Below are 7,308 nucleotides of genomic sequence, written 5' to 3' on the forward strand. Positions count from 1 at the left end.
ACTCTTTCACACTCAAATATTTACATGGTCACACACTAACACACTAACACAAACTGAAACACACACAAACAACTCTCAAACACATATATTTATGCATATATATATTTATATATACATACTCAGACAAACTCACACACTTACACACACTCATACACACACAATCACACATTTTCACAAACATGTCCTCACATATACAAACTTCCACACAAACTAAGCACAATGCTCACATACACACTCGCAGACATCTCTCACACACATATTGATATACACATACACATACTCCCTCCCACACATTAACACACACAATCACATATTTATAAACACTCCCCCCATGCTCAAATATTTATACACACATTCACATACGCTCACACATACACATGGACAGACATCTTATACGCACTCATACTTATTTATATATATACATACATTCACACACTCACAAACATACAATCACACATATTTATAAACACTCTCACACATACAAGTACAAATACACATACATACACAGAGAAACACACTCATACACAATTTATGCACATTTACACATATATTTATACACACTCTCATATAAACACACTCACACACATATTTATACACACATTCACACACACTCAAAAGATCATTGAAGCATTGGAGAAAGACAGTAACTACAAGGTATGGAATAGGACTTCAGAGTAATCAGCCCTTTTTAAAGCTCAGACTTCAGCTTCCAGAACCGTGGGGGAATGAACTGCTGCCGTTCAAGTCCCGTGTCAGCAATGCATTGCTCAGGCATCGTAGGGAAAGAGATGTGTTGTCTTTCCTTCTTTTCCTCATCTCAGACCACGTGTGGCGACTCAGCCCTGTCTCTGCACATACACAGTGGATGAACTTGACACAGACGCAAGTCACAGGACATCAAATTTGCATTATAATTCCAGACACTTGGGAAATTGTATCCTGTGTGCACCCTACCCGCCTGTGGCTGTCACTAATCAACAATTCTTTGTGGATCAATTGTTTAAAAGCAGAGTCCCCATTAGGGACTTCACAGCCCTATCTCAAAGGTGCCAGTTTGTCCAAAGGTTGTCCTTCTGATTCTAGATTAAGTAAAGCCAAGTTTGCATTTAGTCCATACTATGTATGTGTTGGGACTGATCTCATGACTTAACATAGAAATAGTATGCCATTCAAATTTGGGGGATCCTACACTGTGGAATCAAGAAAGTCTTGATAATTTTGTTTGTTTGTTTTCTTTTGCTTTATTTTTTAAACATTGTTTTTTAATTTTTTATTAGATATTTTCTTCATTTACATTTCAAATGATATCCTGAAAGTCCCCTATACCCTCCCCCCTGCCCTGCTCCCCTATCCACCCAATCCCACTTCTTGGCCCTGGCATTCCCCTTTACTGGGGCATATAAAGTTTGCAAGACCAAGGGGCCTCTCTTCCCAGTGATGGCTGACTAGGCCATCTTCTGATACATATGCAGCTAGAGACACGAGCTCTGGGGGTACTGGTTAGTTCATAATGTTGTTCCACCTATAGGGTTGCAGACCCCTTCAACTCCTTGGGTACTTAGATTCTTCTCTCATATAATACATCCCAACAGTTTTCCCTCTCTCCACTTCTTCCAGATCCTGCCACCCACCTGTCATCTCCTCAAGATCAACTCCCCCTCCATTTCCTCTTCACAAAGGAGCATGCCTCCAAGAAAAGACAGCCAAACAGGACAACACAAGATACAATAACAATAAGCACAAACTCTCATATCAAGGCTGGACAAGGCAATCCAATAGGAGAAGAAGAGTCGCAAGAGCAGGCAAAAGAGCTAGAGATACACCCACTTCCTTATTGGAGTCCCACGGAAACACCAAGCTAACAGCCATACAGATACCCAGAGGACCTGGTACAGAGCCATGCTGGCCCTGGTCTTGCCACTTCAGTGATAATTAATCTGCCAATTTGAAAGTTTTGAAGTCCTTATTTTATCTGGCCTCTCATTCTTACTTTATCCACAACAACCTAAGTGAGGCAAAGACTTTGTGGTTCCTATTTGAAAGATGAAAAGCAAAGGTTAGGAAAGGCCAGAAGAGAGCCGCTAAGACTGATCAGTCAGGGGAAAATGTACTTGTCACCAAGCCTGACAACCTGAGTTCAGCCTTCAGAGCACACATGATGGAAGGAAGCAGAGAACAGGGCCTTACAAGTTGTCATCTGACCTTCACATGCCCTGCCCCCAAATAAATGGATAAATGCAGTTTTACATTTTATACAAAGAAGGACCTTGGTGCTTACAGTTAGTCACAATTCATTATACATGCTGAGGGCAAAGGTATGCAGTGTTCTGGCCGTAAAGCAAACAAATAAAAAAGAATGTGGTGTGGCAGCGAATGCCTTTAATACCAGCACTTGAGAGGCAGAAGTTTTGTCCCAGGCTAGCCTGGTCTACAGAGCCAATTCCAGGCGAGCCAGGGCTACATAGTAAGATTCTGGCTCAAGAAAGAAGAAAGAACAGGAGGAAAGGGGGGGGGGGGAGGTGGGAGAGGAGAGAGAGGAGGAGGAGGAGGAGGAGGAGGAGGAGGAGGGACACACTAGGCCATGCATATGTTAACTAATTGTGTTTAACTATTTTATAATATCCACTTATTTCAAAATATCATGATGGATGTGACAAATATGGGCAACATTTGGTTTTCAATAAGAAGAAAGGAAAGGTTGAGAGGCTTCTGCAACTACCATGACGAGCTGGAGTCCAGGAGAGCAAAGAGAGCGTCTGGGGCTTTAGCAATGAGCCAGCCCCGTGATGACATCATCCCATCCATCATTAAAGTAGAAAACAAAGGGAGGACAGAAGAAGACCGGAACATCGAAAACACCAGATCTCGCCTATGAACACGCAAGAAACTTATTTTTCTGTCTCTCCGTGCTGCAACTTCTTGGATTTAACAGCAGTGCGAGAGATGGAAAGCAATCTCCATAGAGTCTCTCTCAGGAGAAATGACCTACTTCAGCTGACATTACTCCCCGTCGCTGCCCTGAGCCGTGGGAATTACCTTGTCCGTGTATTTTCATTCAGAATGAATGCTTTAATATATTTCTTTAATCATCTGTTGCATCGGAGAACACTGTTTCATGCATATTAAAGACCCGTGCATGTAAAGGACGGGTGCTCTGACTAATAAACGCACTCAAAGCATGCCACCCGTTCTTATTGCCTTTCTTAGCTGCAGGATAGATGCGTTTTATTTGGCAACGGATAATAATAAGAAGAGGGATGGGGACAAGGACCACGGGAGTGCTTCTGTTAAACAAAGGGAAGTGTTTTATTTAGAAAATGGTGTTGGGGCTTGCGAAGATGGTCACCTTTTGGAGGACTTAGTCTGTACCCTCTTTCCAGACTGTGTCACCCCACCCCATCCCACTCGAGAACATCAAACTATAAATACTGGAAGCTTCTGTGTGCCCAGCGTGAGGCTGTGTGAAGATGTTAAGGCGCAGCTTCTCCGCAGCTGGCTTTCTACTCAGGTTTGGACATAGCATACTTCCAGGAAATAAGGTTGAAAGATATGAATCGCATGCTCCAGGGAAAGATTCGGAAAAGGAATCACAGAGGGATAGAGTTGAGTGGAGTTTAGTTAAGAGTGAAGCGTGGGAAGGCTGGACTGAAGACTTGGGGGCGGGGGTGGGGTGGCAAGGCGGGTTAAGGAAGGTAGAATTTGGTTTCCGGGTTTGATAAACGTTTACGGTTCCACTCACCCATCTATGAGGTAGAGTCACAAAGATAAATGACATGGTTCCTGCTATGAAGTTCAAGATGGAAGTGACTCTAAGGAAACTATTTTAATATGTGTGGTGGGAGCCACGCCAAAGCAGGCACGCGTAGTATCTTACCTGCGAGCCAAGGGAGGTCACGTGACTCCGCTGGGGCGAAGCAGGAGGAGAAAAAGTTCCTTGTAGTTGTTTTGCTTACCAGGAATCTTACAAGAGAAACGCTAAGACAAGAAGGAATTACGTAGAATTTGATTGGAACTGACATTCTAGGTGATTGGAATCATTTGGTGAGGGAAAGAAGAAAGGAATACTGTATCATCCTTCATCAAATGAACGATTACCACATTCATCGATTTAAACAAAAGTTTAAGGAGCTGGAGAAGCGACTAACTCACTTGCTTCTATTACACACTAGACCCGTGTATCAAATTGTTACACCCTATCCCGTGGTTTTCCGCAATTAAGATAGCCATTAGTAGAAGGGGACTTTTTGAACGACCGAGCATCTTCCTTTAGTTACAGCGAGTCTTGTGTGCTGGAAACAATGAGAGTGATGGATGAAGGCGCAGGCTGGAGCCAAGCCAGAGGCACGCTGGTCCACCGTAGTAAGGGATTCTGACATCGATGGAGACAGGACATAGATATTCTACAGGACATGGAGAAAGGAGTTGAAGAGAGTGCAGGTTTGTGAGGAGGGACTGGAAGGCAGCAGGGTGAGGAGAAGAAAGGGAAGTCACCCCGATTCTCTGTACCTTCTCAAGACATTGGTGCTGATCTGGAAGGCCATCAGAGTCCATGGTCCTGTTCTGGCATTCTTATTGTGAGGCTCGGGTGATGCGAGTCTCCTGTGCATGATGCCATGTGGTCAGATGACCAAATCAGGTTGCAGGAACAGGGCCATCAAACCCACCAGCCCCAAGTTGGCCAGTAAAACACAAGACCTAGAAAGTGAGTGCAATGCTTGGCTATACAAGTTAAGGGCACACTTCCTCAGATAACTAACTTTGTCTGTTTTCCAGCGTGTTTAGTTTCCATTGCACCATTTAGCATTTGTGTGTGTGTGCTCAAACAGATCTGAACTCTATAAAGACTTTTTTTTTCTCAAAAATTGAACCTATTTAATAACCTCAACAAATTGCATTTGCCCAGACCCTGTTATAATTGTAAAAACCAAACCAAACCAAACCAAACCAAAACAAAACAAAACAAAACAATAACAACAACAAAAAAACCCCAAACTTGTAGATATTGTCTTCCTTCCTTGATTCAAATGTTATTAAAAAAAATGGTGGACAATGGAACTACTTAGAAGAGACTGCATGAACGATTTCATTGGGGTCAGTAATGGTTTGAAGAGAAGTGTCCCCCATATTTTCTGACTTATGAAAACTTGCTACCGAACTGGTGGCACTTCTTGGAACCGTTTAGGAGATGTGACCCTGAGGCGGAAGAACATCAACTACCAATTGAGGTTTCGAAGCCTTTCCCTATCTGCATTTCAGCCCCTTTGCTTTACACTTGTGGTGCAGAATGGGATCCTCAGCTTCCTCCTCCTGCCACCATTTTTCACTCTGCCACCATGGACTTTAATATTCTGGACCTGTGGGCCTAAGTGAGCTTCTCTAAGCTGCTTGGTCTCGGTGTTTTATCACAGCAATAGCAACATCACTAATGCATGCTCTCTTCACATGATTCTGAATAAAACCACGCAATCTTGCCATGCAGTTTACTATGAAATTATCCCCTAAAGCTCTCTGTTAGAAACTTGCTTGGGATGGATGGTGTAACGGTTACACTGTAACTAATGTCAATTTCCCATATTACATCAGGATTTATTGGTGAAATGGAATATACTGGCATTTCGAGCTCTGGAGGATTCCAAGGATCAGAAAAGAAGCGCCTGCACGGGAGTCCAGTGTGCTAGTACGCAGCCACTATCCCAGCACTCAGGAGGTAGAGGCAAGAGACTTGCTGCAAGTTCAACAGCCTGGGAGGCTTGGTGAGATCTTATCTCTAAAAACAAAAGGGTGGCATTATCCTAGTGGGTACCTGTATTCGCTGGGAGTGGGGTGTGGAGATGACGGAAGCAGAGACGTTAGAAGCTCTTTATCAGGGCCATGAGACAGTCAGTAAGTAATAGCTTATTTTCAGGGAACCTTAAGTGTCAATGGAAATTACACCATCTAAAATTGTATACATTAGGATATATAAGACTGACATTTTAAATATTTTTAAAGTATTTCAATAACAGTTATTAAGTGTACCTATTAATACAGTTTAACAAAATATTTGAATATTTTGGAGAAGTAGATAAAGTGCCACAAAACTGTGGGCGGAAAATTGGATGAGTTGTTTGGGAGATTGTCCCATGGGTAAAGACCTTACTTCACAACTGTGAAGACCGGAATTCGGATTCCCAGCATCCACATAAAAACTTGGTGGGTGTGGCTGCTAGCCTGTAATCTTTGGCTTGTGAAACAGAGCCTGGAGATTTTCCCAGGAGCAGGGTAGTGAGCTAGGCTAGCAGTGAGCTCTTATCTCAGCAAGAGAACCTGCACCAGAACTGAAGCAGAGAAGAGTCAAAGAAAATATCCAGCATCAATCTCTGGCTCCCCAGGCCTGCATGCACACACATATGCACAGTACCTCCTCATATACAGGCATGCAGGCATACACCACTCACTCACACACACACACACACACACACACACACACACACACACACACACAATATGAAAGGTAAGCCGTTGAGAACACGTTTTGTAAATGGTAAACCTGAAATAAATTTAAGAAATCAAAATATCCAAACTGCTCTAGACTGTTAAGAGCAATTGAACAAAACATTTTATTGTAGAACTATCTACAGACAAACACATTAATAATACCTAAAGGTATAGACCAGTGGTTCTCCACCTTCCTAAAGCTGTGACCCTCTAATACAGTTCCTCACGCTGTGGTGACTCCCTAACCTTAACATTATTTTATTACTACTTCATAACCGTCATTTTTTCTACTGCTATGAATTGTAACATAAATATCTGTTTTCTCATGGTCTTAGGCCACCTCTGTGAAAGAGTCATTTGACTCCCAAGGGGAGTCCCACAGGTTGAGAACTTTTGGCTGGTATAGATTTTTTTGGTGAGACGATTGCCACTTGCCCAGTGTGCATAGGGGCTTGGGTTCAAGCTCTAGCATTGCACAACTGAAAAAAAATAAACCACTAAAAAGAAAATAAAAGCGTAGAAACAAGGGAATGACGACAGGCCTTAGAGTTTAGTACGCTCTCAGGGTGCCTTTGCTGCCTCTCTCACTAATCTCTGGATTCCCGTTCACCATCAAACAACACACTGTGCCATCTTGCTCATTACATCACTCTGCCAGGTGGCCACAATACAGTACCAGCAACTCTGTCTGAATCAGCAGTCTTTTATTTTTCCACAGTTCTGGAAGGCATCAGCCTAAGATCAAGGAGCCAGCTTTGGGTACTGGCAAGGCCTCTCTCGAAGGTCCCTGTGTCGTACTGTCTTTACAAGTTTGCTCCTCCGAGTAGAGGT

At 43.0% G+C, this 7,308-nt stretch overlaps 1 long non-coding RNA gene across 1 annotated transcript in view; it reads left to right on the forward strand.

The window, feature by feature from the left end:
- Gm46392 overlaps positions 1–4,919 on the forward strand; it is a 46,508-nt gene extending 41,589 nt beyond the window's left edge. The window contains exon 7 of the long non-coding RNA XR_001780837.1: positions 1,618–4,919. This is a non-coding gene — a long non-coding RNA (predicted gene, 46392). The remainder of the gene's footprint in view (positions 1–1,617) is intronic.
- Positions 4,920–7,308: the final 2,389 nt, after the last annotated feature.

Source organism: Mus musculus, chromosome 13 (assembly GCF_000001635.26).
Source record: "Mus musculus strain C57BL/6J chromosome 13, GRCm38.p6 C57BL/6J".
Lineage (NCBI taxonomy): Eukaryota > Metazoa > Chordata > Mammalia > Rodentia > Muridae > Mus > Mus musculus.